The sequence below is a fragment of the Dendroctonus ponderosae genome, unplaced genomic scaffold (assembly GCF_020466585.1).
Source record: "Dendroctonus ponderosae isolate FM_Combo_2020 unplaced genomic scaffold, Dpon_F_20191213v2 Dpon_F_20191213_1, whole genome shotgun sequence".
In the NCBI taxonomy this organism is placed as follows: Eukaryota; Metazoa; Arthropoda; class Insecta; order Coleoptera; family Curculionidae; genus Dendroctonus; species Dendroctonus ponderosae.
The window spans coordinates 55,181,326-55,195,293 of record NW_026017110.1 but is presented as its reverse complement, the minus strand read 5'-3'; the positions used below and the strand labels follow the sequence as shown (position 1 = coordinate 55,195,293).

General features: G+C 32.7%; 1 protein-coding gene across 3 annotated transcripts in view; it reads left to right on the top strand.

Moving 5' to 3' along the window:
- LOC109537920 (tyrosine-protein phosphatase 99A) overlaps positions 1-13,968 on the top strand; it is a 298,832-nt gene that overhangs the window by 26,787 nt on the left and 258,077 nt on the right. The window lies entirely within an intron of this gene.

The following is a 13,968-nucleotide window of genomic DNA, read 5'->3' as shown; positions in this document are numbered from 1 at the left end:
GATTCAATCACGTAGCTAACATATAATCTAAGATGTTTTAAATGTTCAAGCTGCAACTTCTCGTAGATAAAAGGTAGTGATTGTTTAAAGGAAAATGTTATCATTTATACGATTGTGAGAATACATGCTGGCATTAAGAAGCATTCGCTGAGCCAAAAATATTTAAGATTCATATTAGTGAATAGTCATTTTATCAGAGGTACATATATTAAATGGCATCATGAGTTGCGCCCGTTTCTTTCATGAAATAATTATTGTAATAGTTCACAAATATAAATTTTCAGCTAATTTTATACGCTGTAAACGCTAATTACTAGGCGATGCTTTTCAGTTTCAGTCTCAGCCAAGTTTCTCACTACCGCTAATCTCCTACTAATTTGCTAACACTTCATACATTTTCAATACAATCTGATTCTTGGTACAACATAGAAGATGTCCAGAAATTAGTGTGCAATATTTATATTTTATATCCCAAAATCAAAATTATAATTTTTTTCACCGATAAGCATGGGTTTGCAATATAGCAACATATAATTTCGGGCATAAACTTTCTTGAAAGCCAGAAGTTTAAAAACAGTATTGCTTTAAGCACTTCTTGCACATGACTATCACCTATTGAAATACATTTGAATTCAATTTTTTCTACCTGTTTCCACCTTGTAAATTGGCTGTTTGCATTATTTTGCTTATTCATTTGTTAAGCGATTTTTTTTCGAAATTTCCGCTTACCAACAAACCTGGTTCAAGTAGAAATATTTTGGTTCAAGTGTGGATTTTTAGACTAATTGTTAAAGATAAAACTAAGGGAAAGATCTGCCATTCAGATATGGAATGACTTTGGGCTACTACACAGAGAAACGAAAACTAATATTGCAAGTTACCTGCAGGAAATGGTCAGTTTTGATCCTTGAACCTTAAATCATCATACAAATATGGTCTTTACGATAATATTTACGAACTTACTATATTTCCTACATGTTCAATTAAGTAGATCATTTCCAGTCCGACCTGTCTCGCATACGTCACATGCATATTAAAACCGTTAAGGTCAATTTTGGAACAACTTTGCTTCAACGGCTATACAATATGTTCTAAATTTCCATCATTGATTTCGACTAGATACGGTGCATCTAATTTATCAAAATAAATGTAAGTTTAACATGCCACAAAAATCAAGAAATTATCATTTCATTTTACATGAATTGGGAAAATATTCGCGAGAAAAATTCGCTTTGGAAACCGACTATGACTGTGTGTTGCGAAAACTTTGAAGTTAAATTGCGTAAATGTCCAAATTAGCTCATTGAACAGTTGCTAACTACAAAAAAAAATAAACTAATATTAAAGCATAGCAGTCACTTATATTAAGATTAATAACAAGACATACTATGAAATACAGATATTGTTCTAAAAGTTCATGAGTTATTTTTTATAGATTTTGGTTTTTCAATCGTCACATGATTTGCTCCTTCATTAATTGCTTCATTTATATTTAGGTGTATTTAAAAGTGGAAAGTTAACTTAGTTAGTGACTAAGTCGGTGCGAAATATATGCGTTCCTTTAGAATTGAAGAGATAAATTGTCTATCTGCGAAATAACTGAAATTGCAGTCATCAGTCTCATCGCATGTCCAGCTTCCGACCAAATGGCTGAGCGAATTCTTGGACATTCACATCTGACATCAGAAAAAATACAGTCCTCCACTTGCAGATTAATACTTTGAAGTGACAGGCATAAATCATCATCAATCGGATTAAAATGAAGAAATTGTGGTATCTTAGGAATCGCTCTTTCACTACTTAGATAAGGACTTCTGATACAACCTTTCAGACGTTGGAAAATAATTATTGCAAATTTGCAAGCAGCTGCATGTTTGCAGAACATTCGAGCCAAAGAGAGAAACTTTATTTCCACTTACATTTACATGCATAGAAAATACCAGAAGATGCAACAAATGCTCATATTTATCAACATCACTTTGAATATCGAAGTCTTCTAATCGATATATTATTCTAGACGAATATATGATTGAAAAGGAATGGGTCATACATGTGTATGCTATGTATATGAGAAAAAAGGAGCATATCTATGCCTCATCAATCGGTATTTTATACGCTACTAATACGGGTTCTTCGATTCGAATATAGAATCTCTGAAAGCAGCCAATTGAATTTTATTGGTGTAAATCGGAGTTTCATTTGCAAAGTTGATTTATTTATGTATAACATTTGTCTCCTCTTCTCATACAGGCATTCACCAAAGTCTATTGTTCCGCTCGTAAGAGTAAATTCTCATTTACTGCAAACAAACATATGTTTGCAATACTGGTGTATTTAATTAATTTGACTTAGTTCACAACCTTAAAATAGGGAAAAGTTCGATAACAAATTAAAAGGTATGACGGTAAATCCGAGAACATTTACCACAGATCTTTTAAATTTCTTGCATGTTCCGGAAAGTATGTTTCCTTGATGACGCATGCAATTAATGAAAATTAATCGGTCGGTTGCATGTTAAACTACTAAAAGATTTATTATAAAACTGCCTTGTTCGTTTAATTATTATAGCCACTTTGTGTACTTCGCTTATACTCATCAAACATTATACCGGGTGTCAATTTGAAAACTTCCCACCCTTAACATCTTTCTAAAAAAATATGAAAAACCGGAAAGACCCGTGAATTTTATTTATCAGGTGGAGACTTTAAACCCCTTAGGAGGGGTAGATGTCACCCTGAGAATCCTTAATGGGAAGAGGGGTCTTCGTTGCTTTTTGTTCAGAGGTTTCCGAATAATTGTGTTTCAAAGTTGTAGAAACAATTAAACTTTCCTGCATTAAGATCTAGGTTTTCAGGTTAGTGTTTACATAAAAACGATTGTATTAGCTCTCCTTGTAATACAAATGATTAGAAAAGTAGGTTACACTGTTAAAATCGTTAAGTAACAGGAAGAACATCTAGTTTAAACATTGATTTATTATTAAGATCATCAATATCAGCAGGTGGTGTTTTATAAACCTTGGACTTAAGATGTCCTCAAAGAAAGAACTCTAAGGGTTTTCAATCCGGTGACCTTGGAGGCCATTCAATTGGTCCCCTACTGCCAATTCATCTATCAGAGAATATCTTATCAATGTTATGGAGAGTTCGAAGATAGACTTTATTATTGTTTACAGGAAAATAGACAACATTTCGAACAACTTATAAGATAATGCGTAATTAGATCCCATGGGTTTATTGTAAAATAATTATTAAATTTAATTGTTTCTACAACTTTTAAACACCATTAGCCGGAAACCTCTGGACAAAAAGCAATAAAGTAGTAACTAATGTAAAGAGAATTCAACGCCCTTTAAAACGAAGTGCTACTTGACCCCCCTTCCCATTTAAGATTCTAAGGGCGACATCTACCCGTCCTGGGAGGTTGAAACAAGGGGGCTAAAAATATTCATTTAAAGTGTCATTTTTGCAAATAAAATTGACGGGTCTTTCCAATTTTTCATATTTTTAACCCAATCAATAAATAAACCAATATCTGTCTGAATCAGGTTTTTAATATTAAACAGCGTATTTGCATTAGATTGTCTAATTTTTAGCAACTTGAAATGAAAACGTAACTGCTATTGTAATTTGTATGCAAATGTCATCGAGAAACAATAGGTACAAGGAGGTACAGATAATTTTTGAAAATTTTGGTGGATTTTCTTCTCTTCGTCAATTTACGTGTATCTTTTAGTTTTGCGCACAATCAATAGGCTCTAATGTTTTCGCTCATACCTATATTTAAAAGTGGCAAGGAGAAATAGTCTATTGTTGATTTTTTAAATGAAAATATTTTGCTTTAATTTTTAGCGACAATATAGTTATTATAGCGCAGGTTGAATGAGGCAAATATGCTGCTCCCTTCTCATGCTCCGCTTCCGGAAAATATAATGGCTCAGTGCATGTCTTTAGCAGCTTTCTTGTTTAAGGTGATATCAAAGTAAGCAAATTCTCACTCATCTAAACATTATGCTTCTTTACTTAAAGGAAAAATGCTTGTTCATAAGTTAGGGGCAAAATCAACCAAGAACTTGGAACTAAAACCGGACTCCTAACTTACTGTTCCCATTATTTTCATAAGAGCAATAAGTGAAACACGTCTCCAAAAGGATATGTAATTGCTTATTTTATAATATCCCTGGACGCTTGAACTAATTTTCTGTTATTTCATTTTGGTAATGTGATATTATAGTAGTCTGAAGCGCTTCGCTTTCAAGTTCTTCCTGCCTGTCAAAGAGGAGACCTATTTCAGTTATGGTTTACACTCGCAAAGTACAGAGAGAGATGTCACATGTCTTTGTAATTTAAATATGGGAATGTGAGAGGACTCGAAATTATATTTCAAAAGTTTAAGTTCCGGACTTTTTACTTCTGTAATACCCTGTTTATATGTTTGATTAAGTTAGTGAATATCAGAAGTTAAATCTCAAAGTTTAAAACCCGCAAATGCATATCGAACAATAGCATTCTTGCTAATTACATTGCGATTTTGTTCTCAAAATGTGACCCATAACTAGCGTTCATAAATCTGCAAGATTACCTGAAAATCATATAAAAATGCATCTACGAAAGGAAAATGGTTCCATTTAATTGGATGGTGAGAACTGACTAACGTCTGCTTGTTACCGAATTACACACTTATTCCAGCATATTTTTTTTACTATTCGACCTTGGCACCATCAAATTTTCAAAGTCATCATCATCAAAAGAAAGACGAATATCCAACTATCTTTTAAGCGTACTTTTCTTTTTTGCATGTGTACCCCATCTTTTACACATGTTTCTGATTATGTATTAACGAGAAGTTGAACACCCGAATTTTTGTACACGGGGCCGCAATGATCTGAATCGACATCTTTTTAGCTGGAAAAGGATGAATTCTATCATAGGAGTTAAAGAACGGGGCATGATTCAAACAACTAAAAGCCGAAGCCCCCAAAGAAAGATCGTTATGAGATCAGCAAAAGTTTCACGATCACCGATCGGAAAACCATAAAATCTTTTTGCTGACATAACTTTATAAACTTGATGTATATTGCACGAGTAAGTTCCAATGTTGACAATCCTTACAGAGAAGCGGCCTAGATAATGACTGATTCCTCTATTGGAACATTTATGTACAAGCGGTAAACACCAGTTTCTCAACTTGAATCATGAATCAGCAGTGCTCTACTGCACTAGTGCCTGTTAACTTTCCTTCTGTAAAAATTAGTTAGTTTTATAAGGCAATGTTTACCATTTCGCGAGCATCTAGGACTATATACTTTTGACATATATATAGTACATGACTTTATATACAAGTACCAAACATATGCATTATATATTGTTCAAACTTTAACTATTAAATAATAAATATTGCATGATAATGTTTATTACCAAACTGTTTTCTATATAAAAACTAATATGTAGCTAACTCGAACTCGGATTACTTTGAATCTTTAACTATGAAGTTAACTTGAAAGTTTTAAACTATGAAGCTGCTAGAAGTTTCTACTACAAAGTTTGTTCTAGTAAAGTGAGAAAATGGATTAATGATTAATATTGTCTTGCTAGAGTTTGATAAAAAAAATCAAGCTATACTCGATTTAAAATCCACTCGATCAATTGAAAGTAGATCCCCTTATAGACCCTAATGCATCGAAAAAAGGGCATTGAATCTCGTGAACAACAAAACTCGCGCCTCGGCGTTACGTTTGTTCGGAAATTACCTCTGCGAGAAATAGAGATTTATAAAATATTATTCGGGAAATGTTTCACGATTTACTTGTTCATTTTATATCTAACACGATGTCACCGCTTCGTTTCTAGTTTATTTTCAATAATAAGTTTGACTGGAGTCCTTAAAGGTAAAAGAATGATAGTAATAAAGTAATAATATTAAACCTGAGTGAGGTAGGCTTGTAATCATCACATAATAGGATATTGAAGTGAAGCTTTCCTAAGCAAGCAGTAATCTTGCTTTGTGACTTGAGGAGTGCCTCAATGAATCTTGCCAAATTGTTATTACCGTTTATAAATATGAAAAATGTAAATTCACACTCTGATGTATGGCTAACTAGGAGCAACAAATGCTATGAGCTGCAAAAACACACTATTTATATAACTCTATTTGATGAATAAATTAAGTCTGTGTTACTAAGTCCATGTTCAGGCACTATATAAAATGCCTTATTAAATTCAGTACGATAATGAGTTTTATTTCCAAACCGGAAGTAGTGCGAAAATGAAAATATGATACATGCATTTGCTGCTAGAATTTAAAATGCAGTCTTGAAAAAAATTATTAAAAACTTGATAATCTCATTTAAGTAGTAGAATGGAAGCCCCGGAGTGGCAACTTTTAGAGCACACACAAAAACATTCTGTTACATACATTTTAGATTGTCTGAAATTACCTGGGCTAGAGACGTAAATAAAATTCGATGCTAAATGCATACGAGACGAAACTGTCGGAGTTTGACTCGTAAAAGATTCAAGGGGATTCATTTTTTAATAGCCGGACTTCAGTAACCATTATAGATAAATTCGCAAACGCTTCGTCTCCAGGCGCACGATACTATCATTTATTAAATTAAAAGCAGCAACAAGGGCTTTAATTACGTGCCGAAAAAAGTCTTAATTTTGAGCATTAGCCTTTTCAACTACAATATTTGTACGAGAAGAACTTCATACTTTCACTTAACTTTACTATGATGTTTTTCATCAATTTGTTCATGCATTAACGGATTCTCTCACATAATTCTATGTCTGACATGTTCCAAAACCTGACTACTATATTTGCTCATTCCAGTCAATAAACTAACATCCTATAAAAGTCCAGTCTGAAGATTTTTTAAATTAATTAAAAGCATACTGAATATGCGTTTAAAAAAAGCTAATTTACACGATTACAAGTACTCAAGAGAAACAAAGGAGAGAGCCATCATTGTCAGGCCACACTGTGCATACGAAATATCTAGTTTAGCTGCCAAAGCTCATATCAGCCACACACCTGCACCTTTAATATACCTTGTAGCCCTGTTTAAAAATTTTATTCCCTACGGAACGGCAATGCATGGATTTGTTGCATGTGATGAGGTTGATACACTTTTTTTCCTTAATTTTAACTCTTTGATTCCCGTGAGTGGTATTTTCTGTAAATCACATCACCTTTAAATGAAATTCTTTCCTAGGGTGATTATATCTGAAATCTATTTTTAATTAAACAGATAAACCCCTATTAACCTGTAAGCTCCCAGTTAGCCTAAAATAAATTTACTGAAAATTAAGTTCCCTGTTTCGTAAAATTGACACATTTGTTAAATTTAAATTTCTGAACGGCTGCTGAAATTCACTGATATGTCGACTCCAAAACACATTTTAAACATGTTTGCACCAACGACACCAACGAGCGGAAGTAAGCTTTATAAATAATTAACGAAGCAGATTGTTTTGGTGTTTGTGCATGATTGTCTAATACGTTATACAGACACATTTTATAAAACATAAATATTTTACTTTACTTAGATTTACGCTATAAAAAGTTTATTTTGAAATATTGTAATTGTAAAGTCTCGCAATATACTTAGACCTCGATATATCATCCTTGATGACACGTACTGTGTTTTGGTTACTAAGTTATATGACAAATTGACATAACTCTAATCTTATAAGCCGGCGTAAACGTTAAATAATTTTAACAAAAATACAGAGGCAAATGTTTGAGTTGTGCTACACACATTTCTGATATAGGATAAGTATACAGCGTTTCAGGCCTAAAACTGACAGTGGTTTCCGCCAAATTGACACCCACGTTCACATCACATCTGGCAGCAAAACTTTAGGGTTGGGCAAACATTTCAAGCTTGCCGTTTGGAAACAGTATCAATTATTCAGAGAAAACGTATCTACTTGCAGTTTCAATTGTAAAATTGGAAAACTTATTAGGTTTCTATGCAAAATTGCATATAAAAAAATTGAATTAAATTGACTGAACTTGATGACAATTCGTCCTCCACTAACTGTACGCCAAATGACCTCAACAGCTTAAGAGAGCATTCATAGTTGTAACAGCTAAACTTACTAGGACATTACTTGCTCCCGTCATTTCGTATTATCTGTTTCTGAAAAATGTAGTAGAAAATGGCATTGGTAAATATCCTTGATCCACGTTACAAACCAGGGTCGCTAATGCAGGAGTAATGTAATGTAAAACACTTGAAATCCCTGTCGGATCTGCTTCTCAGTGAAAATAACAATCTATCTAAGTTTATAACACTGTTGATGCAAGTGAAAATCTAAAACAGCTCAGAGCATGAATTGCCAACATTCTAATAAATTCTAATTTATGCAGGATCCAACTTTATCCTAGCGAGTTGTTTGCTATTTTCACAATTGTTATTAACTCTCGTTTGTAATTGTATCCACATCAACTTAAATGCTAATTGTATATTCAATGGGAATACGAAGAGGGTGCACCAGTTACTACTATTACTGTATTTTTAGAAAATTGATAAATGAAGGTGGAGTTGTGAGCAAAGGTGAATGACCAACTTTTCAATGGCATTTTATTCAAAGTTAGTGCTTGAAGTCGAACAATATTTAATTAATCTATGAATCATTGATAGACTTAGGTCTGGAAAATAATGTTTTTAGAACTGCATTTTTAATTACTGCTTTGAGTTAGTTGGCTGTATTTATGAGTTCAAGTCGAGTAACTAAGAACAGATATGTTTCTGAACTTTCATAAGCTCCTGAATTTTTTATGGTTCGCTAAAGCTCTATAATCAATCGAACTTATTTCTGAATAGATATAGTTTCCGCCTTTAACATTGTTGGTCCTTTCAATTCCTCGTCACCTGCACCTGACTTTGCACTTTGTAGTTACTTAAACTTGCCTGAAAATGGTTTAACTCATTGGTTGGTTTTTCGGAAATCTAGAATATTTTCAATCATTTGTTAGGTCTTCTGCTTCTAAAAGGAGTTTCGAAAGGAGGTGAGTCCGAATCTGACCCAAATATAGTATGCTGTGTGTTCTGTGTGTATGTCTCAAGAATATAAAATTTGTTTGTAAATAATATATATTTTTAACGTTAAACTACACCAAAGAATATATGTAATAATATAGTCATGAAACGCCAACAATTAATACTATGTTGCTATTTGAAGTTGATCAAAATAATTAACGATATTTTTAAATATTTGCATTTGTGAGTAGCGCTAACTCATTAAATTTCGGGGTAAAACCGCCAACATATACCATTCATACAAAAAATAAATCGAATAATTGTTCCATAGATTGAATTATTTTTCTTCTATTAGCCCTTCCATTTATCCCCACGGCCTGAAATCTATGAATATTTATGGAATTTAAAAATGACAGAACAAAGGTATACTTCGAAAAAATGGACCTTCATTTGAATGTTTGGAATTTGCAATTTTTCCGAAGCGAGTCTATAGTCGAAATGATTTCCGGCTGTTACGTATTTGGATCACTATAAGTAGTCATACAGTCAGTTCGAGTAAATGAAATTGAAATTCGGTCGAACAGATAAACAGCAGATGCTTGACAAATTAGGTAAGAATAGCTTCTCTTCTAATTAGATTATTTATTTCAGATTTCATAGTCTAATGTGAATGTTGCTAACACCCGATCCTAGAATAGCTAAATTTCAAATGATTCAGTATTATTTCCCATAAATAATTTTTAAGTTTGGACAAAAGCTGGATTTATGAACTTCAGGATTCAGATGTTTTAAGTAACAGAGGAAAATTGTCTTAGTGTATTAATTAGTGTTATTGATCTCGTATAATCGATCTAGATATCAATTAATTTACTATACTGCGTTATCCATAGATGTCGAGTACTGCATTTTAAAGCTAAAACTGCCCTCCAGATTTTTACCATAAACATTTGCTCCTAAAAGTAATAAACGTATATAAAATATATCCAAACTGTTTCATTTCGCTGTAATAAAGTCTGAAGGATTTTTTTCTAAAGTCCTGAAAGACACGATCGCAAATCTTTTCCAAACGAAATATGAAAATAAATATATTTTTTTCCGCATCTAAACCAAATAGCTTTTATGTTCAACGGCATGAGGGTCAACTACAAAATTTCGCCATATGAAGAAATACGATAAAGCTCGCCTTCATTTACGATGATTTTATCCGTCTTATTTTACGACTAGCGAGCGATTTTACTACCAAGAAATCTTCGGAAACCTTTTTAGAGTTTTAAAAAACTCGCTTCAGTGATCTCGTTCAGTTGTACAGTATTTTACTTTACGCTTCCAACTTTCCAAACTATGAGTCGATTTAGAATTATTCCTCTGGTTCTCAGGTAAGCTGGGGATTGCACTAATGCATGTCTGAATAAGTGAATTATGGAGCAAAGTGTTAGTTAATTTTAGGAGTACAAGTTCCAGCCGATTTTGATCACATTTGAAGAAACATGAAGTAGGCAAAAAGTTGATTTACCTTTCAAGCTCAAACCAATTCAAAAAGACAGATTCACAATTTCGTTGAAAACTTGCAATTTTGAGATTTAGTGAACAGTTCGAAATCAATATTTTTTGACTTAGAAATAGTTCTATGAGAAACCGCTTATATCTGCCTTAAATGTAGAGCAGCAACTATTTTTTGGTAAATTGACACACATTTGAATTTTAAATTATTTATTTACATTTTTTATTACTGTTTATTTGATTCAAGCCCTATACTTTTGTACGACGAAATCGTGTCAATCAATAAACAAAAATCGACAGATAAGGGCGATTTTTTGATAAATCCGTGACCTATATTTTAACGAATGTATTCGTTACTTAGTCGCAACTCTTATACACTTATAAACAAAACGGAATAGACTTGGTAAAGACAATGATGGACAGATTACAGAAAAGGGCGATGCCATGGATAATCTACATATTAGCATTACAAACACCACGCCATATTCTCGACTTAATTTTAAATTATATTTTCGTGGCTATTAATTTTAAACCATCCACAGTAAGTTTAGGCTTTAATTTTCACCTGAATTAGTTCACTAACAATTTGAGAGAGAACAGTACTGTTGCCAACCTCACCCTTTGCGTCACAGTTTGGTGACCTAAAACCTGAAGGAGGAAACGTATTAGATAATCGAAGGTTTCCTCTAAAATGTCCTGCAACTTTTTTACTCGTAAAATCATAAACTATATTGTTCTCTTATGGGCAAACACGTATAAACGCAAGAGTAACAACGGAACTATCTGAAAGACTGAGGGATATAACCTACACACTTGGCTAGACGATTTACCCAATTTTTTATTCCTCGACTCTTTTGTAGGACGGCTAAACATAAGAGTTTATTATTTTAGTCAAGGGAAAGCTAGCGAAGATACTAAACAGGTTATAAAAATGCACCCCAAGGGTAAGTTTGGCGACTGCTTTGTACATTGAAGTCATTATACTAAGAGATTCTGAATTTGCCCTTGCAATTTTATTCCAAACCAGCATTTTTATTAGAGTTCACAATTTTCCATACTGTGGGTCACCAATACTTTGATCCTCGAGAGAACATCTACTTATGAATTAAAGTTACTTATAAATGGTGCATTTTGCACAACTAAAAACTCACATATTGCCAATTGAAGTCATCTAAGGATATAAATTGCTCGCTTGTATCCGACTGATAAGGGTGGCCGACAAACAAAAATGGAAGGCAACGACAAAGTAATTGATATTAGTATTGTGCCAAGTTTAAATATCCGAGTCAAAAATACAGTTCATACATTAGAAACTGTTGCAGAGATATTTATAGAACAATAATTAGTTAATCGAATCCTAAACTTAGAACTAACGCCTCCAGTACTGCATGAACTAAATTCGTAAAACACTTTGTGATCTTAATAAGGCTAAGTTTCCGAGCAGCGCAAACGTTGAAGCGTTTTGTGGTTTTATATGAACCAATTATGGTGATTTTATTACGGATTAAGATAACCTTCTGAACCTTTTGCAAACTTTCTTGAATCTAATTTTGACTTAAAGTGAACATACTTTTTTCATTTAAACTTCGGAAGAGATCAAATTATCAATGTTCTAATGAAAACATATTGACTCCCAAATGCAAACACTAAGCAATTGTTCTGCTATAATTGAGTAATTGATTCATGAATAGGTAGGTACTTAAACATTAAGAATTATAATATGTTTCAATGAAAAATTACCGTATTTATGATCATACAGGTAAGTTCAGCAGCTCCAATTTTACCGGACATACAAAACTTTCATATTACGCCCAAAGCACATTAGCTTTGGCGGCATGCAATATTAGAGCTCATAGTGGAAAATCTTCCGTTAAAGCCCTTGTAAATAAGCCAACGCTGAAAATTGCGGAAAACACATTATTTTTGCTTAGCATGTAGCGGAAAATAATAGAACTGTGTATGTGTGCACAAGCTGCAACTAATTTCCCTATTTTTTTCGGACTTTTAACCATTTTATTTCATTAAAATTCATTTGTGAGAAATATACCACTATTAAATTAACGTTAAACCTGCATATGATGATGTGGACATATATTTCGTGTGCAAAGTGTTACTAATATACCCCCAGTAGAGACGAATCGTTTTTTCACGGCTTGTATATTTTTATGAGCATTAAATGTTCTTCACGGTCTGTTTAATTAAAACTCGGATTTGCATATTAGATATTTATTTGATATAACTACATCGAGTGTCCAATTAGAGCACGGTATTTCAAAGTTTCGAAAGTAATTTTGCTATTTGAAGTGGGCCCTATGGAATGCTGAAAATTGCCTTTTAATTATCTCTATTATTAACTCTATAGCCGGTAGTCGTCACTTTTTATAAAGATTCAGAGGAATTTATAACGATAAATCCAAAGTGAACATAAGGCTGATGATACCGTTGGCAGGGAGTGAGAGATGGAAGGATACCTTCTGTGGTGAACTTGCTACACTCGAAGAGTACAGTATCTACTATTTTTCAATGAACAAAATAAAACTCGATTGCGCTATGCACTAACTTATTTTCAGTTTTACTCAAAAACGATGCGCTGTTCTGCAAAAATCCATTCGACATATCGACTTCCAACTTCAACAGGCATTTGAGCAATAACTTTTATTTTAGCAGAAATCAGTGGTGGAACATTTTTTATTTTCTTGTCACATGTTACCCCTAGCCACAACTAAAGCCTATATATTTCACATTGGAACCTCCATGATTGTTTTAAATAGCTCAACAATTTCAATCAAGTAAATGTAATAATAGAAGTAAAACATTTATTTTAGCACAATTTTGAAAACACATTATGTCCATAGCCCACTTTAGAAATGTCAATTTACGAGACTATTAGGATTTCAAATTGAGTTAGTTCATAAAATCACTAGGAAAATTGTTTTCACAATTTATAATAGCCGCCACCAAGAATATAAAATAATACTTTAGATGGCTCAAGAATTTTATAGGAGCATGCATAGAAAACTAGTCACCAGTAATTCTGTATCACATCTTTTAAAAGTTTGAGATCAGGGCTGAAAGAAAACATGGGAACTTAAATGCTCAGAAATAGCAATAGCAGATTTAAAAGCAACAACATTCTAGAAGATGTTATTGGACTTGATGCAAACAGAGGAAAAAGGCAATAATGTATCACCAAGCAGGCATGGCTGTTTCAAGCAAAAACTATATTACATATTTCACATTACTTAAACATAAAAATTGATCTGGGCGTCATTAAAAAATAAGTTCTGAAATGACAACATTAATAAAAGTTAAACACTTGCGAGTTTATGCTCTCAGTATAGAATCATTTCATTGGTTTCTGTATGACATAATGAAGATATATATATATATATATGTTATATTTGTGATTCAAATATAATGTTTTTAAAAACTATTTTTTATTCACTTTTCACAATCTTTTTATTATTATATAAATTTAATTA